Below are 26,630 nucleotides of genomic sequence, written 5' to 3'. Positions count from 1 at the left end.
AATAGTGCAGTATGAATAATGACACTTGTTTAAAACTCTCATTGTTAAGTTTTAAGCCCTTGATGGGTGGATTCTGAATTATGCCTATCCCTTGGTCAGCCTATTGTCTAGCAAATAGAATGTATCAATTTATTTTTGGAAAATAAATTTGGAATATATTCATATTCATGTATATGTAAATGATAAATGTAAATATCTGTCCTTTCTGGATGTTTAAAAATATCTTCCAGAGTTTATCCAGGATACAAAAATTGGACAAGGACAAGGACATTATAGGAAAAGAAAACAGACCAAATTGACTCATGGGATGCAAAAATCCTAAGTGATATGTTAGAAAAGTAAGTCCAGCTATATATACATATATATATATAGGCATAAACATGCATCTTATCCTGAAGGACTTTGTAACCCAAAAGTAGGTGACAAGACAATGTGGTAAGTAACACAGAAGTTAGGAAGTGGCAAAGTTGGCCATCTAGTCAAAGTAGAGATAATCACTAACTGGTTATTCAGGAGTTCTTTACAGAAAGGCTGCTTTTCTACTGATCTTAGAAAAATGAGATGGTAGAGTTAGTAGTTCTTTTCTCAACATTTTGTGTGAGGTATGTTCCTTGACTCTTACACTCACTATCTTTGAACTTCATTGTTTCCTTGCATATTTGTTTCCTCACTCATAGACGGGAAGATGTGGTTTGTGTAAGCAATGACCAATATATTCATCACAAACTTCCTGTTATATTATGCTTCAGTAAATAGATGTTAGATGCTCAATAAAAATCTGTTGAAGTTTTTAGAAAAGAGTTGTTTATTTTAACCACCCCATTTGAGAAAATGTTCTTTTTATTGAAAACAGAAATGAAAAATGGAGCAGGAAGCAAGCTGAAGCAAGGAAGATTGGAACATACCAGTTATCTCTGCACTCTTGGCCTGAAACCCCAGAAACAAACATGATGAATGTTAAGATAATGGGAAAAGAAAAAAACAGAGAAAATGACTTTAGGGGAAGTGAAAATTTGTTTCTATAAACCTTACCTTTATCCACTCCTCTAGAGAGAGCATGGTTATAGTATTCCCTTTTCATTTCTTTTCCAGTGACTCGTCTGAGATTCTGGAGGGAAGACATGGGAAAGAGATGAGGAAAAGAGTTCCTGAGGACAGGCAACCTGGAACTATTTATATAATCTAGCAAATCAGTACTATCTATATAATCTAATTATGATAATGGGTAGTCAAAAATGATGATAAGCACATTGAGTTTAAACTATTGTGGGGATAAGTCTAGGTCAGGGTTCCTGTAATACCTTTGGCCAGTATATCCTAAAATTCACTTTTAAACTAACACATATTAATTGTACACACTGGGATTCAATGTGATATTTTCATACAGTGCAAACAGTGTGTACTGATAAAATCCAGACTCATTTTTTAAACACTTCCCACATCCTCAACACTGTCCGCAATCCCTAATGATCACTATTGTACTTTCGGGTTGATGCTTTTTTAGTTTTCATATATAAGAGAGATCATGTGCCACTTGTCTTTCTGTGTCTGCCTTATTTTTGAAGATCTTTACTTCTTTGTCATTTCTGAAGAATAGCCTTGCTGTGTATATGGTAATCTGATTGGCAGTTATTTTCTTTCAGATCTTGTAATATATTATTCCATTCCCTCCTGACCTGTAGTTTTTGCTGTTAGTCTAATGAGGGTGCTTTTATTTATTTATTTATTTATTTATTTTGAAAAGTTACAACTCTTTATTTTCTTTTCCTCATATTTAGTTTCTTTAAATGTACAAACATAATTGATAATCACACCATTTCTCTTGTAATTATTCTGTAACATTACTGCAATTGTAATCAAAGTTGTGCCAAGATGCTTTCATGAGAATCACCTTTATGGAGTGACCTTAATAAATGCCTTTCTCCTGAAGATGTGGCATATGGTGTTGGCTTGTTATGCTATGTTAGGTTTTACTCTAACTGGGAACGATAATGTAATCTTCCTATAGTTTCTTTAGTTGTGATGAGTGAATTTGGGTATAGTACATACCATGTTGGAGTTGGAGAGACCCACTATCTCTGTAAGCAATGCAAAAATGGGAACATTCTAGTAGTTTAGGCAGGAGTGGTGTAAACAGCAGTTGATATGAGGTATTCACTATGTAGCTATTCTTACAATGAAAGTGGTGGCCAGTGTTAGGTGATGGGGTTTTCTCTGGCCCTGCTGATGTTATCTGTGCTACTAGCAAGGGCCTTTAGCACTGGTGTCACCATAGTGGCAATAGGCCTAAATCATGTGCTATGTAAACTATCATTGGTATGGTACCAGATGTTGCATGGATGAGACAGTGGCAGATACTGTAGCACCTCCTCTGTGGCACTCCTGGTAGCAGTGTGTTTTCATCAGGTAAAGCAGTAGCTGTTGTCAGGAACCTAGCTATAGCAGCAAGGGTGGCAGCAGGAAGTGTGTTGTTACTCTCTGCTGTCATTGTGATGGTGTCTATCTTGGACTGAGACATAGGTTAGAGCCTGGCAGTATTGCAGTCAACCTAACCAGTCATATGTGTTCAGAAGTGAGGTAATATGCAGAGCCATGGAGCCCATCAAGAGTCTCTCAGCACACCCTTACGGGCAAAGAAGTAATAGGAATCATGTTGTTATCTCTCTTCCCTGTCGGCAATAGGCTCCTCAGCACCCAAAAGGGGAGAGGGCAGCAGGAACTGAGTAGGAATTAGTGTTTAGCCCTGGCACTGGCATGAACTCAAATGTGACTGATCACACCCTTGTTCTCAGGGGTGAAGGTCTCCTGGTTCTTGAGGGCATTGTTGGTTCCCTCCATGTCACAATTCTACAGTACAGTGCAAACAGTAGATTTAGCTCCATGTCACTCTATTGAGCCAAGTTCTTTGCTAGGGAGCCACATACCTCTTCAGGGCAGTGGAATGTCTGTGGAGCCATAGGGTTGGGAATATGCAGGAGTTTCTGAGACCTAAAATAGTTCAAAATCAGAAAATATCTCCCTTCTCAAGATGGTTTCTGACTGTAGCACCCTGGGGTTCACAGGGAAATGATGTGAGTGCCTTTTTCAAAGTAAAACTATTGTGTAGATTTCTGGTTACTTACCTGAGTAGGTTGCAAACCTGTAAGGATTGTGAAACTTTCTGGTAACTAGGATTGCCAGTATCCACACTGATAGAGTTTTCTGAGACTGTATCTTTTACCTGTACCTCAACAATGGGGAGAATCTCCATTTCCTGGCTGTGGAAACAGGGTGACAGATGCTAGGGTATTTTATTTCTCATACTATGCTGTTGTTCCAGGTCTTTGCATTGCACAAATTTCCATTCTTTCTCTTCCTGAATCCCAGTGTTCCCTTATGGTCACTCTCCTAAAAATGTAGTTATGCATCTGTTACATTGGTTCTCATTGAGAAGGAGGAGGTGAGTACTGGGCACCTCTATTCAGCTATCTTGTTCTCTACCCTGAGATTCTTCAGTAGGTTTCAGAATAAGATGCTTTAAGTGATAGGTGCAAGTCCCAAGAGTGTGGGATAGGAAATGAAAGAAGTATAGTGATAGATGATAATCCTAGATCTGTGGAAAATAGAGAGAGATCCTCTAAGTGAGAAGTCACCAGTACTGTGATTTGGGAGACATATGGTAGTATTGCTGATTTTTTCAGGATATTTAGAATGAAAAGTGAGAATTTCTCAGAGTGTTTAGAATTGGAAGTAGATTCTGAGTTCAAATATCTTGGAGATTCTGGGCTTGATAATATGGTTGAATTAAAAGGAAATGAAAACAAAAAAGTTAAAATATTTCATGAAACCTCAAGTAACTCATTTAGAGAATAATAAAACTCCTTTCCTTCCTATTAGTACATAGCTGTGGACCTTCCATGTAAATGTGAGCATTTATTATTTCCACATCCAGCCTATTAATTGGAGTCAGATACATTTCTCTAGGATAAATATGACTTCTTTGTATGAAACATATGTAGTTCCAGGGTGAGTACTGTTAAGAATAAAGTGTTACTGATGCAAGCACCTCTTATGTATTTCATTTCTTGCAGATTTGTTTTCTCCTTCCCTAGACCCTCAGCAGTCAAATGAGGCACATTAAGCAAATGATCAAGAAGCTCGTGCATAAAGAAAGTCACCCTATGTATTTTCAGTAACAATCTATAAGGTCAAACAACAGGATGCTACTCAATACCTTCAGGAGCATGCTAAGAAAATATTCATATGTATTTTAGACACCAAGAAACATAAATCATTGTAAAGATTTTATTTGAAAGAGTGAAAAGGGGGCACTGAGTATCTTACCCTGGGTATTGTCCCAGAGAAGTTATTTTCTGAAAGTCACTTTCTACCTTCCTATTTTCTTATCAACCAGGAATGGAAACTAAGGACTTTGGTTTTGCCTTCAGACAGTTAAAAGCCTAAAATAAAATAATAAATTAAATAAAAAGTAATAGAGGGGAGAAATTTGACCAAAGTACACTATATGAATGTATGAAAGTATTGCAAAGAAACTCCTTTGTACAATTATTATGTGCTAATTAAAATAAAAACCAAGAAAGAAAAATATACTAACACTTAATATTTAAAATTTTACTTATACTCTCAAGGAAAAAGCAAATAGACAAATAAAAAAAAGAAAGATGTAGAGAGACAAAGACAATCCTGTTGGCACTATCATCAAATTGGTATATATGCTATATCAAAAAACATCATGATTCAGACTACTGGTACCATGTACAGAACTAACTACCACCCTCATTCATATCTCATAGACTCGTTCCTGGATTGTAGCATTAGTTTCTTCCTACTTACTTCTGTTTTCATTTTCCTTTCTGCTCTATTCATACTCCTCTGTTAGTCTGTTCTTCACCCGATAGCCAGAGTAATCCTTTTAAATTGGAAGTAGGATGTCATTCCTCTACAAAAGTACACCTCTAAGAACTTCCCAACTCATTATACTTTAAAGTGGTAATCCTTACAATGTCCCTCAACATTTTATACCGTCCCACCTTGCTCTCTCTGCCCCTGTATCTCTGACCTCCCTTGTTTGTTGTGCTGCAGATACACTTGCTTACTTGCTGCCCTCAACCACCTAGGCACACTCCCATTTTGGAAGTGTTTGAAAACCACTTTTCACAGCATTCCTGTGATTCATTCTTTTGCTTTTTTCCAGACTTCTCCTTGGACATCACCCCCCTCTCCTGCCCAGACACCAGAAAAGTCTGTCCTGATGATGCAGCATCAAGTAGTAATCCACCATGTCCGTACCTATTGTCTCTACCTTCACTTTATTTTTCTCCTTAAATTAAGAAGGAGCCAAGAAGTATGACACTAGTTGCAACTGATTTTTTCAGGTAAGGCTTCTATTGAGCTAGAATTCACAGAGCTCTTACCTCATGTGATCAACCAGGATATGCAGAGAGGATGACAAAGTCTCAATGACACTTGGCTCCCATAGATAACCTAGTTTATATTTTGACAAGCATTATTCTTTCTCTGGTATCTGAGAGTCTCTGTGGGTCTCATAACACTGTCAGGTTCCGCTCATTCTTCACTCAGCATTGAGTAACTATACTGGGCACTATGAAATAATGAATTGGATCAGAAGACTGTCTTAAGACAACATTCCCTGATGTGAGCTGATTTTGGAGCCTCATCTTGTATCCTAATGAATACCACTTTTGATCATCAGGCAAAATAAAATGACTAAGTTTTTATATTGATAGAAAAAATGTGCAAAATACTTCATATATTTAGCTCTTGTTGAAGACTGAGACCTTGGTAGCTATGGAGCCTACTATGATGATCTTATTTTGGATTAATGAAAGATGTTTTCTAGGCAATCTAGAACACACCTTAGTATTTTTCTCAGATGGCAGTTAATTTTACATTTAAGGAATTATCAGGAAGGTAAATATTTACAACCTCATAAGTCAACTTTGTCAGTCCCAGAAAGATCTGATAATGATCACAGGGTCATGTTTTCTCTTTTTACTCTTACTGTCTAGGAAAAATGTGTATAAACTTATGTATACATCTAAGAATTGAGTGTCACACAGTTTTTCTTATCATTTCCAGAGATAACAAACTATTCTTTATAGTTTTGAATGCCTCAGAGCAGGTGCTAGAACTGTTTAAAGAAATACAAATGTCAGTTATAGGTACATGTAAGAGAAGGAGCAAAATGAGACAAAAATGTCCCAAAGTTGTGAATGCTATTATATACACAGAAGGACTTGTTAGAGTTAGATAATTTGTCCATACTTTTATAACTGGGAAACTTTTGTGTTAGCTTTTTTGTCACTATGATATAACAACTAACATAAACAAGTTAAAGTAGAAAAAAATCTAATACCCCTATGCTGTACTAGGGTAATGTCACCTGATAATTTGCTCAGAACTTCAGGCTTTATGAAATGCGCAGAATGGAAGTATGATTGGATGAAGCAGGAAGCATTCAAGTTTCAAAGGAGAAAGAAGTCATTCTTCCTCTCTGTTAGGGTAAAGACTCCTGACCTATACAAGCTCAATGTTCCTTGGAAATACAATGACTACAAGGCTTAAAACCCATCTCTTACCTCAGATGGTAAGCAGGAGTCCTCAGTTCACCAAACTCCCCACACAATACTCCCATCTTAGCAGTGAAAAATTGATCTAATAACTACTGCCAGGTTCAAGATCTCCACTTTGTCAACCAGGCAGTGTTCCATATGCTCCATTGTCCCCAATCCCTACACCTTTCTCACTCATATTCCACCTCTACCACTCATTTCTCTGTGCTGGACTTCAAAGATGCTTTCTTCAACATCCCGGTAGGCCCTCTAGCCAGGATCTGTTTGCCTTCACATAGACAGACCCTTACATACTTCCACCCAGTTAACCTGGACAGTCCTTTCTCAAGGCTTTCAAGTCAGATCCCACCTGTTTGACCAAGACTTGGCCAGTGACCTCATCTCTCTTTCTTTCTCTCTCCAAGCAAACTCTTACAGTATGTAGATGATCTACTCCTTTGTAGCCCCTCATTGGATCTGTCCCTCAAACACACCATACAACTCCTCAATTTCTTACACAGCAAGAGATATGGAGTCACCCACTCTAAAGCCCAAATATCAACCTCAAAAGTCACTTACCTTTGTCTTACCATTACCCACACTTTAGGGCCACAGTCCTGTAAACAAATAATCCAGGATTTACCATGCCCCGACACAAAAAGGAACCTTCTGTCCTTTTTGGGTCTGGCTGCTATTTTCATTTGTGGATTCCTAATTTTGGCCTCCTTGCCAAGCCCCTATACATAACATCACAGTGTGACCTCAAAGAGTCCCTAGGCCCTTTTAAGCCAATCAAAGCCCCCTTCATCAAACTCAAGGAGACTTTGCTGAGGGCACCAGCACTTGGATTTTGTTACTATTCCTGGCTTTTAGTTTGTACCTACACACAAACCAAAACATCACTCTGTGTCCCCTGTCTCAGGATTATGGCCATGCACCCCAACTGTAGCATATCTATCAAAACAATTAGACTCAGTCACACAAGGATGGGCCCCTTGTCTAAACACCCTGGGGGCTGCAGGCATCTTAACATCTAAAGCACGAAAATTTATGCCAAATCAGCATATATCTACCCACAACCTCAAGGAACTCACCAGCCATTGCTCTCTTAACTCCTTCTACCCATATACAACAGCTCCATGTACTTTGTCTTACATCCCCTTATCTCCTTTCAGTGCTGTAGACTCCTTAACTGCACCTCTTTTCCCTCAGACACCACATCTGAGGAGGAGGTCCCACCACCTAGCCATTCATACCTAGACCTCATAGAATCTCCTCCTCCCACATATGCCCACATCTCTCCAAATCCTCCTGGACTGTAGATGGCAGCTCCTTTAAAAACCCTCAGCCAGCATCAGGATATGCCATTATGGATACCACGTTACCACTAGAAGGACCACTAGAAGCAATGGCCCTTCCCCCTAAACAACACATTCCCAATAGGCAAAATTAACTGCCCTTACTAGGGCATTAATTTTAGCTAAAGACAGAGATCAATTTGTACACAGATTTAAAATATGCCATTACATCATACCCAGATCTCCAGACCCTCCATTAATGGCCCCCAGATCTATCAATTACTAGAGGCTCTCAAATTGCTTAGGCAAGTAGCCTTCATGCATTGTCAGGGCCACTGAGACCCACAGATTTCATCTCTATTATGAATATTGTGTTTAGTTTGCATTTAAGCATATTGAAAATTATATAAAAATATAATATGCTGTAAAAACTATATGAAAATAATATTGTGTGCACTTGAAAGCCCTATGATGTAAACACATACCATGTAGTGTCTGATATGCAAATCAGCCAACCCTAAGCTGTTGCCAATATGCAGATCAGCTAACCCTAAACTGGTGCCGATATGCAAATGAAGCAACCCTAAACTGACCCCGATAAACCATTCCTTTAGGAATATTTAAACTCCACTCGCCCCTACACCAATGCCACTTCCTCCCCATCCGCAACACGCATCACGCTGGTTGAGAGCAGCCCCGGATGAGGTGGACCAGACACTCAGCATGGCCCGTAGGATTCCCTGGGCATCCTGGAGGTATATGGAGACTGAGAACTAGCCAGGACTGGTTTGGAGCCCGCTGCTGGTGGACTAACATCAGGTTGCAAGGTGAGCACAGCTTGAGTAAGGCTGAGGCACTATTGGGTAAGGTTGTAACCTCCTGCAATAAAGTGTGTGTGTGAGCAAATTAGTTCCTGCCTAAGTTAATCTATTTAGCACCTGACGGTCAACTTTACACCATCGTCTGCTTGTGACAGTTGGCATAGTCGGCAGGCTATTTTAGAGATAGCGGAAGTCCATACCAAATTGAAAATAAATTGGCTATATTTTTATTCCTCAAAGAAGGATTAGAAAACCCGCCACCCATCCTTGTAAAGGAATCTAGACATACTTTCGTGATTAGCCTCTATTGACTACCTCCATCATGCTGTAACGTTTGTAACAAAGGCAAACCAGGCACACTGCACCTCACAGGACTTTTTGTATCTGGTGAAGACTGGGTAGCTGGTGCTGGCACCAGAGGGACTTGTCAGTGGTGGGTTAAACTAAAGTCTAAATGTGGCAAGGTACCTGACAGGGTGGAATTAGAGCCGGGGTCCCCCTGGAAATTGTTAGAGAAAGTGGTACAAACTAAGTTTAAACGTGGATATGAAAAGGGGACAGACTTTCAGATTCCCCTATCTAAACCACACACTGTGAAACCTATTTTTGCTCAAGCAGACAAATCAGAGGTACCAGCTGTTTTATGTAAAATTATAGATGATATCGATTTGGACAGGTGCTAAGGCAAATAGCTAGCTACTAAGATCATTCAATCCAGCAATAATCCATTCTTGCAAGATATTGAAAAACCCCAACAGTCCTGCCCATGTACTACTAGGAGAATGACATATATGCCCTCCAAGGGTGTGCTTGGACATGAGTAGGAAAGCATAGATGATGAGGAAGGACTAGAAGGACATAAACTTGAAAATACTATTGTAGAACATGAAGCTCTTACTAGACCAGAAATTCAACAATATAGACAAGAATATTCACAAAAAGGAGAAAAGGATGTTACTTACTATGAGTGAGTCTGGTCTTCAGGGTCAGACTCACTCAAACTCTCAGGCAATGATATGAAACAGCTTTCAGGGATAATTGAAAATGCCCACATCTGTGAGGGATTACTTGCAGCTGTGGAAGTGCGCTCTAGGCAGTCATGCCTCTCTTTAGATGGTTATCAAAATTATGGCGTGTAGCCATAAGAGACTTAGACTTTTCTGCCCTTGAGGTGGACGTCTCATGGAAAAACCTGGATGATGCTATCAAGCGTGCCAGAAAATTAGGAATTTTATATAAGATGTATCATAATGAATACCTGACGCCGCTGGCGGTGCCACTACAACAGAAATGAAAAAGATAATTATTAATGGGGCTCCAGCCCATATGAGACTCTCTTTAACCACTTCCTTGGTGCATGCCCAAATTCTTCAGGACATAGTTGATTTCCTTAAGGAAGTCAGGAATTTAGGAACCTCTAAGGTAGTCTCCCTCACTGCTTCCACTAAGGCTCCTACTAAGGCCCCTACTGAAGGTAAGCATTGGCCTCTACTACAACTGGTATCCTTTCAGGCCTCTACCTCGCGAAAACCATTAAAATGGTGTGGAAGATGTGACAGCCCATGGCGTAATTGTAAGTGCCAGGCAAAAAAATGGGAGAACACCCCCCAGCCCATTCTGGTGTCAGGGGGCAGGAAGTTCCAATATGATGAGGAGGAACCCACAGTTGAGGCCAAACAACAAAAACAGACAGTGGAGACTTCCAAACATAAGACCGTTTGGAAATACCCAATTCAAAGCCCCTCCAAACCCAAACAGGCCCTACATACAATTATCAACACGTGTCCAGGGGAAAACACATGCGCTAACCTTCTTGGTTGATACAGGGAGCCAAATAACAATTATATCTTACGTACCGCCGAAACCCATGGGCATTAATATAGATATCCAAGGGGTAAACGGTATGACAAGGGCTCCCAGGAAAACTATTGAAATCTTATTGTATGATAAACACCCTATCCCAGTTTTAGCAGCTTTTATGCCAGGCCCTATGGACATTTTAGGAATGGATGTTATTCCATTTTGTTTCCATTATGGATACCTTATAAATGACTTAAGAATATCCAAACAGCAGGAGTAGCAATCCCACCTTCTTTCACCAAACAATAACCTATAGAAGGTGGTCATGATGATATTTCTTTGTGTGTCCAGAGATTACTTGAGGAGGACATTATTGAAAGGTCACCCTCCTTTAACTATAATAGCCCAGTATGGCTAGTGAAGAAACCTAATGGAACTTATAGATTCACAGTTGATTATAGGAAAATTAATGAGTTAACACCCCAAATGCCAGGTAACCTACTGGAAATTGCCGAGTTATTTAATAAATTACAGGCCAGGGCATAAGCATGGTTTTCAACTACTGACCTCTCAGACATGTTTTTCGCTATCCCACTAGATGAGGAATCGAGAGAACATACCACGTTCATGTGGGATAATAAACAATATCAATTTAAAAGAGTCCCACAAGGATATAAGAATAGTCCTATCATTGCTCATGTAACATTGCGGTGGTCTATTGACCAGTGAAAACTGCATCCCAAAATATTAGTATTGTTATATGTGGATGATAGAATTATAGCAGGTAATGAGGCTAAGGAGGTTGAACTATCATTGAATGCACTGGTAGAGACTCTAACCAAAAGTGGCTAGACTATCAATCCAGATAAAATCCAAAAACCTGCCCAACAGGTTAAATTCTTAGGTATTATCTGGATGTCAACTGGTCCTAAGGTTCTGGAGCCAGTAATAAACAAAATTGCTAACTTAAAACCACCAGAAAATATGACCCATATGCAACATTTAATTGGCTTGTTTGGATTCTAGAAAATACATACTCCATATCTCCAAATTATCTTACAACCTCTATATAAAGTAACTAGGAAGGCCTCAGACTTTGGGGTGAAGAGCAAAAGTTAGCCTTCCAAACTGCTATAAAATTTATTTCAGAATTTAGTCAATTTTATGTTATTGGCCCATCAGACACGGTTATTAGCCCATCAGACATTTTATTTGTCAACAGGTATGGTAACTGGTCAGTTTTTGCTAAACCACCAGGTGGTGCTAATAGACCTGTGGCATTCTATTGCAAACACTTCCCTTACTCTCAGAAAAATATAGCTTATTTGAAAAACTGACATGGACGCTATATGAATCGCTGAGGACTATATGCTTAATACTGCAGAATCAATGCATTATCATCCGAAAACCACTACCCCTCCTAGATTGGATCAATATGCCAGGTGAACAATTTGTGAGTACACCCATAGAACCAAAGGTTCTGAAGTGGAAGTGGTATCTGCAAGAACAATTTAAAAATCACAAGGCGTCAGCTAAGGGGCAAACACCTGCATGGATCGAGGACATAGCTAATGCTCTGATCATTCCATATCCTGTTACTATTGCCCCTCCTTGAAAGGTGTCACCTATTGGAAGTTGGGGGACAGCCCTCTGGTTGCCCACCCAAATGAACACTTGGTTCACCAATGGCTCATCGGCTGTTAAAGGAGGTAAGCCGCACTAGAAATCAGCAGCCTGGAGACCCTCAGATGGCCATATCCTGCAGGATCAAGGCACTAGTAAATCCATGCAACATGCTGAGGTCTATGCAGCTAGATTAGCTATATGCCATTCCCTGAAGGAGGGTCATAAAATTGTTCGAATCTATTCTGATTCTTGGTGCCTTTGCAATGGTATTGCCATTTGGCCTCCTAAATGGCAACAATCAGATTGGAAATTAATGGTAAAGATATTTGGTCATGGAAAGATTGGATGGCTATAGCAGAGGCCTCCAAACAAATTAAAATTTATGTCACCACGTGGATGCTCACATATCCAAAACTGACCCTACCCATGCCAATAATGACAAAGCTGATAAATTGGCTGCATTAATGACTTCAAAACTGACAATTTCTAATAAGGCCCCATGGTAAGTGGCCAATACTTCTGATACTAAGGTCACATGGGTGTGCAGGTGGCTCTGGAGTAAACTGTGTTGCATTCCTTTGGGTATATCCCCAGGAATGGGATTACTGGACTGTATCTGCATCTCCACACAGACCTAGCGCCCCACTTCTCTTCATGCTGACCTCAAACACTGGCTCAGCTCTTCTATTACACTTCAAATTCCATCTTCAGCAGCCCCATTCCCAGAACCTCACCCCATCATTCACTTCAGCCCATCTCCTCTCCCCAATAGCAACTTGCAGTTTGCTCTTTTTTACTCCATATACAAAGAACTTATTAATTTTCAAAAATGGCTATACCATTCCAAACCATCCCTCGCCTCCACCCCATGCCAGGATCAGAAGACCCATTCCATGCAGATGATGCTGACCCTCCAGGCAAGACTTTTCTGACACCAGCTTTGCCTACCCCATTGAAAAAGTCCCCAGCAGGCTCTGCAACAAAACCCTTACCATCCGTCCCTCTTCAGACCATCAAAGCTTCCAGGTACCCATATCAACAGCTAACCAGCTGGATTAATCCCTTATTCCTTTTAAGCCCCCCCAAAATATCCAGTGCTACTTCCCCCACCAGCTACCAAAAGCATTTTGACTGTTCCCAAAACAGAGCCCAACCTTGGAAACAATGCTCAGACACTCTTATCTGCATTACCCTTACTTTCTTCAACAATTCCCACCCCTTAGAAACACTTAATGATTTAACCCATTTTTCCCTTATCCCAAAGATGGGAATTGATCTAGTGGCCCAACCTCTCAGGGGATACACTGTCTGACTCTTTTTCAGTCTGGGAATCAGAAAAAGACTTCCTCTTTGGGGCATACACCAGGTACAAGGCCAAAGAGATGCTCTCCTGGCTGGCAGCTTCCACTTACCACTTCTGTCTGTCCACACCAGGCCTCTTTTTCCTACGCACTTCATCCTATTGCTGTTTACCTGCTAACTGGTCTGGCACTTGTACTCTCATACACCAAATCCCTGATATAGAAATACTGCTTAATAATCAATCAATTTAGGTCCCCCTTTTAACTTCCATGCTCATAAGGGCCCTCACCAAAAGGACCATACAGATAATTCCTCTCCTTATTGGCCTAGGAATCTTGGCTTCCTTGAAGACCAGGATAATAGGAGTAACTACTTCCTCACCTTATTTTCAGCAACTCTCAAGTAGTTTCACCAACATCACAGATGTTAAGTTAGTCCATCTCCACCCACCAAAACAAATTTGATTCTTCGGCGGGAGTAGTCCTCCAAAACCATCTGGCTCTTGAACGCCTAACTGTTGAGAAGGAGGGAATGTGCCTCTTCTTACAGAAGGAATGTTACTTTTACATCAACCAGTCTGGGACCAGTCATGATGCCATTAAGAGACTTAGGAATGTGCTGCCAACCTCCAACAACAAACAGTGGACATCTGGGGACAATGGTCTTCCTGGGCTAAGTGGATGCCATGAGTAAACTCTCTGATGGGGCCCCTTATTTTTTCCTCATTCTGCTGACTATCAGACCTTGCCCTGATCAAACCTTTTCTTGCTTTGTTTCCCAGGGCCTTCAGGCTTTTTTCATGACAATACTCATAAACAGATCAACTCAGTTCTGTTCCTCCAACAGGCCCACTACAGTCACCTAAAGCAAAAAGACCCTGCCAATACCTCTTCACCTTAAGAGACCTTGACACTCCTGTTCAGCAGGAAGTAGATAGAGAAACATAGGAACCCCATTCTTTTATATATATGAAAAGGCAGGAATGTGAGTGAACACAAGGAAATCATGTTAGTACTGGAACCCCTCCCCCCTGAAGTGACTTACTGAAATCTTTCCATCTAGCGCTGAAGAAAAATAGCACCTTTAGCCATGTACTAGAAACTCCCCACATGGTCCAGAAAGAATGACCTGCCCTTCAGCTATTATCTCAGGAAGGTCAGAAGGGACATTGAGGATTATTCCATCTAATGACTTTCCTGGGTTATCTTCACCTGTATCTTTTATCTATACCCTGTCTGAAAGGGGTAGTGGTCTCCAGCTCTCTTGGTGTGATCCCCCTCCTAAGAACTCCTAAACAATAAACTCTGCTGGCACATGAGCAGTCTCCCTACTATCAATTCTACACTTCTTTCATTTCTAATACTCTCTACCTCCTCTGCAAGTCAAGCCAACCAATTACAGTTAGCACTGCCCTGAGAGGTGGGGAGAGAAGCCTACAGAATGCAGGAACTTAAGTCTGAAGGTCTTTCCCTGAGTTATCTGATAATTCTTCCTCTTCTTTTTCCTTTCTTTGTTGACAAGTATCTCTCACTAGATTTCAAAATAGGCTATTGGAATTCCTGAAAAGACATCTCCCCTTAGCCAATGTTTGAGACTGCTTGAGGGGAAAGCATTAGGATGTCACATTACTTAAAATTTACTTTTGCTTAAAAGACAAACAACAACAAAAAACCCACTGACTCCACATTAAAGCCTGCAAATATCCAAAGGCTAACTAAAAGCTTGGAATCTCTGACTCCATTTGGCATTGTGCCCTTTACTCTGAGCCATTCTCTCCAAAAGTCATTTTGAAGCCACCTTGGAATCCAGAAAAGACAGGACCAATGGATAAAAATCCTGTGTCAGGAGACAAATTACCTTCCACCAGCCAGCAATGACTCTCTTATGGTAACAAAGTCCCACCTGACCAATCCTGAGATAATGAGAAACCAGACCACTTGTGACCACTAGGTATGACCACTAGAACATACCTGTGACTTGTATAATTGAATAATTATGCATATCTTTCACTCCCTGCCCCCAAGTCTCCTTCCCCTATTAAAATCTAAAACAAAAATCTATAGGCTACTTCACCCCAGTGCTACATGACCTTCATGTTTAGAGTCTTCAAGTTTTATAACTCTGCTATACCATCCCTTCCCCCTGCTGCAATATCAGAACACAGGCTTGCCTGCTTCTTTTCTGGTCCTCTTGCCTCTACACTGGTGTTAAATACAAGCATTTCTGGGAACTGTGGTGATGCTGGGAAATGAAACTGAAAGTCTGTGCTCAGTATTGGGAGTGGCCTTGAGTTATAGGAGGCAGTTATATGGTGGAAGAAGTCATTTACCCAGTTAATTAATTTATGCTAAATATACTGAAATCACATCATGTACAGTCAATGTGAGGCAGGCTAAAATTAGGGAACGTTTGGGACTCATAAAAAAATATTACATCTAAGATTAACCTTCTGACTCAGGGACAGCCCTCACCTGGCCAGAAACCACACATGCCCCTCTCCACTCATTGATTGATGGATGGGAATTACCTGGTTCCTCCCTACCCATTGGTTAGCATAAGTTTTAAAAGCGCCTGAAGAAAAGAAGCATGCTCTCTCAGCCTCCAGATTCCACATGGGCTCCATCATGGTCAGTTACAATCCTTTGTATTTCCCTTCCCTAACTTTTAATAAAATCCATTTATACCCATGTGTCCTGTGATAGATTCTTGCCCATGGGACACAAAGAGTTTGGAGGTCATCTGATCACAGGTTGCACCAGCACCTTTAACAAATGTGCTGTCACTGCAACAAAATCTTGGGTGGGTCAGACACAGACTCATGTCTGTGAACACATAGCATAGAACTAGAGAACACACAGGCACCAATATATGACAGCACAGACTGCCAAAAAGAATTTCCCTTGAAACTGTGGAGGGCAAAGGGTTTTGCTTCTACCTCTCAAAGTTCACTATAATGAATTGACAAAGATTAAATAGGAGAAGAGACATACAAATTTATTTGTCTGCAAAATAGAAAAAAAACAACATGGGGGGAAAATCAGGAATAAGACTACCACATTATTCACAAAGGCATATATGCTTTACTTTAGTGGATGGAGAAAGCAGGGCAAGCAGACAATTCTCAGGGATAATATTCTATTATTAGGTGAATGAATGGTGCTGGGAAAAGCCACTGTGAAATTTGAATGAGATCAAGGGACATTTAAGTTCCCTATTGTAAGATAGATAATGTGATTACAGAGTGGGGATGGAAGGTATTTTTGTTACCTTTTGCAGCCTGGGCTCCAAAGTGACCCTGTGGAGAAGCAAGTGCTGAAAGGAACTAAAAATACATATATTACCTTATAACTAAGATCATTAAATAAAAATAATGATGGGATATGATGATGGACCTGTCTGTACCTGCCAAAATATCAAAATAGCCATAATTCTTGGCTACAATAATTAACAGCAAAAGTGTCTCAGTCTCATATTGGGGAGATGGTAACAGCAAATATTCTGATAGAAGGACTGTATAAATTTATGGAATCCTCTGTGGAAGATTGTGGTCTAGCAAATCATTGTAATTAAGATTCCCAGCTCCACAGGTGACTAGTCTTACTCCTTTATTTACTCCTGAGTGAGTCACACCCAAAACATCAACTAGGCCTGAGGCTGGGAGTTTCACACAGGTATTCTGTTTAAATTAACAAGACAAAAACCCAGGCTCAAGAGCTGCACCCTAGGTATCTGATAGACTAAGGGACTGAGAATTTCACAAGGGTAATCTCTATCAGATAGACCTGGAAGTTTCACACAAATAGACCAGGGGATGAGAGTTTCACACAGATCAAGGACTGAGAATTTTACATGAGTAATCTAAAGACCCAGGCCCAGGAGCCTATCCTAGGGGCCAAATGGACCTGGGATTGATAGAACAATAATGTCGCCATTTTGTGAATCAGCCAAAATGGCAGTCCCGCCCTTAAACAAATTCCTGTGCTCTAAGACAGCCCCACCCCTACCAGAGACTACTGCACCTGTACTAACTTCCTTACCCTCCCCCTTCTATAAAAGCCACTGCTCGCCCAAGCTCGGGGCTGCGCCATCTTTTCCCTGGCCAGCCTGGCAGTTTGGGCCTGCCATTAAGCTTTGCTCTATGGACGTGAGTTTTCTCATGAGCTTTCTTTGAGAGCAGTGTTTTTCCTAACATTTGGTGCTGAAACCCAGGATCAGGTTGAGTTCCTGGCACTGACCTTGCTCTCTCGGCTTTCCTCTGGGATCTGAGCTGCTTTACCAGGACCCCCCATCCTAGAAAAGCACCACTCTCTCACTAGCTCACAGGGAAGTTCCTCCACCCCAGCGTGCCTCCAACCGCCATCCACCACCGGCCAATCTCCCCTTAAGGTCCTCTCTCCCTCGGTGAGTCCTCCTCGTACGCACAGCTGTGGTCTCTCTCTCATTTCCTTGAAAACCCTAGCACTAGATCACAGCTCTCTCTCATCCCGGGAACTGGGTTCCCCACTTGGGACTGTGGACCCCCCAGTAGTGAAGACATTCCTTCTGGGGGTTGTTTTCCACATTTCTCTCTCTCTCTCCTGAGGACCTGATATTTCGGGGACACCCGCCATATCTCTCCTCAGGTCAGGCCTTCACCATGGGAGTTGGACCATCCCAAATTCCTTCAGACTCCCCAGTGGGATGTCTCCTGGCCAACCTTGGGCCCCTCTGCCTAACGCCTGATCTTAAGCCATGAAAGCTCATTTTTCTCTGTAATCAGGCCTGGCCCCAATATCCATTGGACAATGCCTTCAAATGGCCACTTAATAGCACTTTCAATTCCAATATTTTAAGGGATCTATGCAATCTCTGTGAGCATGCTGGTAAATGGAAGGAACTTTCCTACATCCAATCCTTTCCCTATCTCTGCATCAAACCCTCCCTCTGTACTTTCTGTTCCCCTGTGCAGATTCTATCAGCCTGTAAACCAGTTTCTAAATCAGCGAATTCCTCTCCCAAACCTCCTCCTTCCCCATGTAAGCAGACTTCTTGCACTGCTTACCATACCTATCTCCTCCTATCTTCCTGAAAAACTTTCCCCGTCATGGAGTTAAGCAAACCACTCCTTGCCAATTCTGGCCTTAATGAGGTGCCAACTCTGGGAGAGCTCATGCTCCTTTCCTCTGGGGTGAGACAAAGCCCCAGATTTATTTGGCTACTGGAGAGTGGAGGTTTCATTTTGCTGAAAGCATGCCAATACCAATCAATGGGAGCAATCTAGAGACACAGGTGATGGCTAATCCCTTAAGCATGTGTCATGCCTCCAGGCTCTGCTCTCCCCTCCCTTACCTAAGATGTCAGCACACCTTTCTGCCTCCTCCTCTCACCATGTGTCCTTTGTCTCTGTCTGCCTTCCCCTCCCTGGGCTTACTGGGACCCCGCCTCCCATGAAAAACCTGTAGCATGGTACCTTATGACTTAAGTTACTCCAACTAGTTTGCCAGGCCTCTAAGTCTAAAGTAACTTTAAATCAGCTGCTTTACAAAAACACTTACAAAAACCTACAGCTGCCATGCTTATGCTTTAACTCCACCCCCACAAGAGGAGGAGGGAAAGCAAACAGCACACCTGTGCACAGGATGCCGACTTCCTGGACATAGCAAAAACGCCTGCCATAGCTAAGAAAATCCATAGAGAGGACCAGTACATCCTGGGCCACCAGCAACATGTGGCGATGGCTGTGACCCGCCACCACTTCCCCTGGAATAAACGTGTGCAGAGTACACAGGAAGGGGGAAGGGCAACAGGCCACAGGATCAGGCCTAGGCAGTCAGGGTCTTTTGTCCCAGGTGTGTGCAGAGGGAGTGGTGCCTTGCACAAGTCCTGCTCCTAGCCCCACCTCACACCTCAGGGCATCAGACCCTTGTAAGCCAATTGTTAGCTCAAGGTTATAGTTCCAGAAATAACAAGATAGACATTACTGTGGTCTCTAAACTTCTCATTTAGAATTTTCTATACCTTTGGCCTCAACATAAATTTTTCCCTCCAAATATTAACACTAGTTGTCCCGTATGGCACTGTTATTGGCCTGAAATGCCCTCTGAATGCCCTCCTCTAACTTTACAAATGATTTCTTTGTTAAAAAGGTAGACTTTATTAAAGAGGCTGCCTGTTGTTAGCTAAATGACAGGATCCTAATGTTTTGTTCTTTCTAGATGGGACCTGCATCTTCTAGTCTTTGGCTGGTAGATGTTGGAAGCTTTGTACTGAGGTCGGCCTCAGTATGCCTTGGGTGACCAAGAGAAGTGGCTTTCACAGGGCTCCTTAAATTACAATAGACCTTCTCTATAAAAGTAAAAAAGTAAACTGAGGTGCCCTATACAAATTTCTACCTTCTAAGTCACTCCAATACTCAGAACCTCTTAATGAGTGCTTCCTTCTTCAACAGGCAATGGTAAGAAGAGGACAAATGTATGTCCCCTTCCAGTTATCAGATCTAAGGGAAATTTAAAAACATCTAAACAGCTGTACTGATGCCCAAATACATTCAAGCCTTTATCTCTGTGACTAGACCAGACTCTTATCTCATTAGAAAAGCAATGGGTTCGGGCCTAGGCCACTCAGGTTGGAAATGATTATGTGCCTCAAGCAGTAGAGTGCAGCTTTACAAGCATAAAGTCCTGAGTTCAAGCCCAGTACAGCCAAAGTAAGAAATAACAATAATATTTGGGGCTGTGGAAGTAGCTCAGTGGGAGAATGTCTGCCCAGCATGTGCAAAGCCCTGGGTTCAATTCCCCAGCATTACTAAAATAAATATAAATAAATAAATAATGGTAAAGAAGATAAGTGGCATTAATGTCACTTCAGCCATCTCGTAGAAAAATGTAGTTTAACCTAGACCAGATCCCTCATTCTTCAAGTGAGGAAACTGAGGCCCAGAACAGTTCAGAGACTTGCTCTCCAGAGTGTCAGGTGTCAATGTAAAATAACAACTTTGCTTTACAGCAACAACCTATCAGAAAGCATACCACAGTGGACTCAGAGTCACAGGTGAGAGAGGTTCTCCTCAAAGATAAATTCCCAGCAGTCAGCCCCAGATATTTGTAAAAAACTCAGACTGTGGCTGAAGGGAAAAGTCATTGAACCAAGTAACACAGCTAGCCATGTTTGTATTTATGGCTATGTCTTATGTCCGGGACCTTACTAACAGGAGAGAAAAAAGATAAGAGACACCATGGCCTCATTGCTGCTCTCAGAGAGGGCCCCACCCAACTGGGGCCTGTATCCTGAACTTGCTAATGTGGTGGACAGGAGGGGCACTTCTGCAGAGAATGCTTAAGGGGGGACAGCCCGGGAGACAGCCCTGCCCCCAACCGGGCCCCTGCCCTCTGCAAGGGTAACCACTGGAGGTCTAAGTGCCCCTGTCACCAGATGGAAGATGAGGTGCCACCTTCCTATGGATTGATGGGTCCAAGCCTCCTGGCCACACTCCACTTCCTGGCATCAATGTTGAGGAGCCATAATGGCAGAAAAACAAAAGGCCATTTTCCTCCTAGACTGTGGAGCCCGTTTCTCTGTTTTACCTTTTTCTCCTGGTCCCCAGTCCAATGACAAAAGTTATCATTCAAGGCAAATCTGGCTAGCCCCTAGAGCACTAGTTTACCTGGCCTCTGGTCTGCTCTTGGGGAGACCTCCTCTTCTGTCATTTTTTCCCCATAGTACCAGTGTCCCTGCTGGGATGGGATTTACTGTCTCAATTAAAGGCTCAAATTCTCCTCGCCCCAGGCAGCTATCTCTGCTGCCCCCTCCTTCAGGAACAAAGAGATTCCACAGTGTGGACTGATGAGATGAGTGTAGGGTGAGCCAGGATGGCCCTCCCTATTCAAATAAAACTCAAAAATCCCTCACAGTTTCCACACCTACAACAATATCCCCTCAAGCCTGAGGGATGATGAGGCCTATGCCTATTCTAAAAACAATAAGGGCTACTAATTAGTTGCTCCAGCCCCTACAATAAATCTAAAATTCTTATAAAAGTTAATTTTAAAATACAAGTTACAAAGTAAACAACTGGAAAGGATATAGATAGGTAATAAATGTATTTTTTTGAAAAGTTAAAGGAAAAAGGAATGTTTTTTTTTTTTGGATGAGAAGGGATTTTTAAAAAAGGGTTTTATCCTAAAAATCGTTTCAAATAGGAGGGATAAAAACAAGCCATCAAAGGGTTTAGTATGTTATATAAAGATCTAAGTAAGTTTTAAAAGTGCATAATAAGAAACTTCAGTGTGTGATACAGTTAAAGTTGAATACAATCTAAGAGTTGCCTAAAAGATTTTTAGGGTCATGTCAAACTAAAATCAAATCCTCTGTCTATGAAAGAAATAACAAGGTTATCTTAATATTGTTCTGCTCTGAGTAACATCTACAAAAAACCATTACAGAGAAAGATTTTATCAAAGAAATTATTAGTGTTTTCTGCTGATCTTGTCAAGCTTTAAGTACTACTAAATCAGAGTTCATTTACATATTTGCTTATGTGTCTTAAATGACCACCTTGTAACAGTGTTACTTTATACTTTATCTAAATACGGTACAAACATTTAAAAAGTTAAAAGTGTCAATTTATATAAAATAATGAGCTAAAGCTCTCTTTTATCCAAGAGTGTTACATTTAAATCCTGACAGCCCCTGCCTCCCACACGTCACCTACCTAGGTGTGGCCTTAAAGGGACAGACTCACTCCCTGAGTCATAAATGCATCAACCCAATCTTCTGTTTCCCAACCCCCATACCATAAGACAGCTTACAGCTTTCCTGGCAGTTATAGGATTTTGCAGAATTTAGATCCCTAGGTATGTAGTCCCTGAACAGACACCTTTTTTTGCTCTTCCTAATATTCCTATTTGGGTCTTAGATAATGTATGGCCACCCATTTCTCTCTCTGTAGTTGGAGGACTCTTGAAATTGTCTAGGGAAGAACATTTCACAGTGGTTCTCCTGGCCAATGCCCATCCTAATGCCTATGTTCTGCTCTCCTATTCTTAAGCTTCCTCCCTTGTATCATACTGCATGTCTGCTATTGCTAATCAAAACTTTAACCAGTTGTACCTCCAGGGATACCAACCTCTCCAAAACTGTCCAGGAGACTGCTCTGAGGGCCCCCACCAGGACACAGGGGCCTGAGGACCTTGCCCCATCCAACGCCCCCTGCCAGCAGGAAGCAGCTAAAGAGACCAATGCTTCACCCCAATTCCTGATCCTCAGCCCCTACCCTAATCATTATAAAAGAAAAAATGGGGGAATGATAGAACAATAATGTCGCCATTTTGTGAATCAGCCAAATTGGCAGCCCTTCCCTTAAACAAATTCCCGTGCTCTAAGACAGCCCCACCCCTACCAGAGACTACTGCACCTGTACTAACTTCCTTACCCTCCCCCTTCTATAAAAGCCACTGCTCGCCCAAGCTCGGGGCTGCGCCATCTTTTCCCTGGCCAGCCTGGCAGTTTGGGCCTGCCATTAAACTTTGCTCTATGGACGTGAGTTTTCTCGTGAGCTTTCTTTGAGAGTGGTGTTTTTCCTAACAGGATGATAATTCCTTAATAAATATTTCAGATCCAAATTCTGATGCCATTCTTCTCACTCTAGATATGATCTGTGTTCAGTCTATTGAAAGTATACTCCTTTCCTAATAAATTTTACTATCATTTTCACTTTTTTCCCTTGTCTCACTAGACACAAGAACTGAGGAATACACCAGCAGTAAACTTTCTTGTTACAGGAATAGTAAGTATTAATTTTAACTTTTGCAATTTTCTCCAGATAGGAATCACTTTGAGATATGAAGTGAGACTACAGGACAGTTGTCCTTTCTTTTAAAGTCAGTTCCTTTTAAAAAAACAAAACCAAAACCAAAAACCTTTTGCTATGGTTCTGAAACTTTTCACTACTTGTCCAAACATTTAGTTCTATACTAGTTCTCTCATTCTCATATTTTGGACCCATAGTCATTCTTTTTTCCCCTCAAAGTCAACTAAATTTTACTTTGACCAAAAATATAAAATAAATGCTATGTAATTTATCTTAATTTTTTTTAAGTATAATTTCCATATTATTTTATTCTAGAAGACAGTTTTTCTTCAACCCTTAAGGATCCATCTCCTTACGTGGGCTTTGATGGAGGTCATGGTGCAGCACCAGCAGGTCTAAATCAGGATGGGGGTGTTTGGTCCTTCCAGGCTTCATGAGATCGATTCCTGACCACCTTGCTGTGAATGGCACATCTCAGACAGTAATGCTGTTTCACACAGAGCTTGGGAAGCACTAAAACATCAAAGACACTCACTCAGAAATGTCCCTGACAGCTGTGGCCTCTACTGTATTCAGAATGACAACCTTCTTAATGGCCTTGTCCTTGGACACGCATCGGGCGTGGTTTGTGCAGCAAATAGCCTGCACATAGCCCTGGCCCTTTTAGGCCATTTTTTTGGTCATCTTGGAAGTGTGTACCACCTATCTTAGTGTTAGGTGAGACTAACCTTTTGAAAATCCTAAAGTTTTCACGTTTGAAGCTAATCCTGTAAGAGCTGCTTCAACTGCTTTTGCTGAAACCACTGAGTTCTTACTTGGGCCTACAAATTAACTAAAAAAAGGTGAAAAGCTTGGAATCTCTGTCTCCATTTTGTGCCTTTGCTCTGAGACATTCTCTCCTTCAGTCACCTTGGAATCAAGGAAAGACAGGAATGATTGATAACAAGGGACTGGAACTACCCCTAAGGAACAGCAGAACCTTGCAGTCAGACCATGCCCTAAATGAAGACAATTGCCTATAATGATGAGGCTGCACCCTAGACTAAGAGTAATCATCTGATTGGAACCAAACTGTTCCCCTCAAGTGATGACAGTAATAGCAAGTTCTCTGGAACCCTAAGGAGAGCCAGAACTGAGATAATGTCCAACCAGTTCAAGCTGTGACTAGGAGTGTTTATGCACATCTCCTTCCGCAACCCTACCCCTAATTCTTTATGTGTTTAAAGCTAAATGCATGTCTGTACCCTGAAGATGGGCTAAGTGTTTACTCTGCCTCTTCCCACAGCATATCCCAGGCCACATAATAAATCTCCTTTCTCTGCTATTCGCCATGTCTCTTTATTTGGTATGTAAGAGTGAGTGGTGAGACCTGACATGTGGAAGTCCAGGATTTTGGGCCTTGGGTCCAAAACTCCAGTTTTAATCTTTGTCTCATCTCTCAATACCATTCTACTAGGAATATAAGAAAACAAAGGCCAGGCACAGTGACTCCTACCTGTAATCCTAGCTACTTGAGAGATGCAGATCAGGAGGATCATGGTTTGAGGCAAAAATTCCACAAGTCTCCCATCTCAATCAATGGTTTGACATTGTGGCATGTGCCTGTCACCCCAGCTATCGGCAGAAGCACAAATAAGAGGATTAGGGTCCAGGCCAACCCTAGGCACAAAGTGAAACTAACTCAAAGATAGAGAAAGAGGCTGAAAATAAAACACAATTCTCACATTATTTCCTGAGTCTATTTAAGATCAGTTAACAAGATAACATTGTTGCAGAGTTTGCTAGCTGAGATACAGGACTCCTGAGGCATTAGCAGGAAGCAACATATTATTGTGCCAGCACAGACTCAGCAGACTCATGTCCAAAGGCTGAGCCCTGAGAACAAAGGGGTCTCACCTTATATACCCTTGCAAGCAGGTTACAGTAGCAAAAAGCAAGGTCTAATCCATATATGGTTATATTTAATTTTATTGGCTACTTTATCCTAGAGCTATGTGACTTTCCCCTCCCTGGTGATACATGACCTTCCTCATCTTCAGATTTCTCAGGTTTTATCTTTCTGCTATGCCATCCCTACCTCCCTGCTACTTTCTTAGGACTCAGGCCTAGTCTGTTTTCTTTTGATCTTCCTCTCTGCTACATTAACATCATATCTGAATCATGAATCAAACACAAAGGCTAAAAGAGCTGTCAGTTTCCTTTTTCCTTTGTGGAAAAAGTAGCAAAACATTTCCATGTTCTCACACTGCAAACCTTTAACTAGATCAGGCTCTTCTTATTTTCACTCCATAAATACATTTAAATTTCTACCCCAGTGCAAAGAATAAGGTCATTTTTATATATAACTTATTTTTAATAGATTAAACAATTACAAAATGTTAAATGACATATGTAAATCTGGACCTCAATTTGTTATTTTTATGTCTTAAAAAATGAAATTCTTTAAAAATGAGGCAGACTTGGTTTTTTAAATTTAATGCATATATTGCCAAGTCCACCAATGCCCAATATTTTAATTATCACAGTGGCACTTAGAGTGTCACGTGTTTGGGCATGTCTAATTGTCTTCTGTCAAGGATGATAGTCATGGTACAACTAGGAGCTCATAAACATAGGCTTGAACAATGCTAGCATGTCTAACAATTTTGGTTTGGAGAAAACTAGCTTGGTAAAGTGCTTTTCTTGAGGTACTTGAGATGAGGAGACAGGGAAATTATATTATTTTTATTAAATATTAAAAGGGCCAGACTCACACATTAGAAAATAGAAGTAAAAACTAAAAAGCCAGAGCAACCTGTGCCCTACTTTCATTCCTTTTAGATGTTAAATTATAGGAAGAAGGAGACATAAAGACTATCTGCATTTGTCTTCCTTTTTTGAGATGTTGACAAGCTTGCAAAGCTCCTTAAATGGCTAGAGGGACTAAAAGAAGGAAAAACATGACTAGCAAAGGGAAGTCCTGAAACTTACCTATTGTTGCTGTGTTTTGGGTAGGCCCTGATTACATCTCCATATTATAAAATAATAAACAATGCTGAATCTTGTGCCAGAACCACTGTCTAATGATTGAGGTCAATAGAATTTGACTTGATCACATGTATTCCCCCAACTCAAAAAGTGTAAGACTACAGATAGGAACCATCATTTTGAGTCTTTTACTCTGAATTCTTGCATGGAGATCAGGAAAGATTTCTCCCTTTATATTCCCCCACTTCTCCCTATTTTGTCCTGTTAAACTAAAATAAATCCTTGCTTAAACTGATTTCATGAGACGCTTTTTTTTGTGAGACACCTCAAAATGCTTTTCACACATGAATTTCAAGTACCTGTGATTTGCATGGAAAATTGGGAAGCTGTGGGGTTCTTCTTCATCCCTCCTCCAGCGACCTCCTAAGTTTTGCATTTTCTTTTTTTTCAAAGCTTC

The 26,630-nt window shown here is 41.2% G+C and overlaps 2 long non-coding RNA genes across 2 annotated transcripts; one reads left to right on the top strand and one right to left on the bottom strand.

The window, feature by feature from the left end:
• Positions 1–295: 295 nt before the first annotated feature.
• LOC141421389 (uncharacterized) lies at positions 296–24,822 on the bottom strand. The gene is made up of 3 exons (XR_012445978.1): positions 24,702–24,822; positions 23,563–23,719; positions 296–1,108 (listed from the first exon to the last, which is right to left on the bottom strand). It is a non-coding gene; the product is annotated as an uncharacterized lncRNA (long non-coding RNA).
• LOC141421391 (uncharacterized) lies at positions 22,877–23,880 on the top strand. Its single transcript, XR_012445979.1, has 3 exons — positions 22,877–22,935; positions 23,132–23,182; positions 23,522–23,880. It is a non-coding gene; the product is annotated as an uncharacterized lncRNA (long non-coding RNA).
• Positions 24,823–26,630: the final 1,808 nt, after the last annotated feature.

The sequence above is a fragment of the Castor canadensis genome, chromosome 1 (genome assembly GCF_047511655.1).
Source record: "Castor canadensis chromosome 1, mCasCan1.hap1v2, whole genome shotgun sequence".
In the NCBI taxonomy this organism is placed as follows: domain Eukaryota; kingdom Metazoa; phylum Chordata; class Mammalia; order Rodentia; family Castoridae; genus Castor; species Castor canadensis.
The sequence above is the reverse complement of the archived record's forward strand: the minus strand, read 5'-3'. Positions and strand labels throughout refer to the sequence as shown.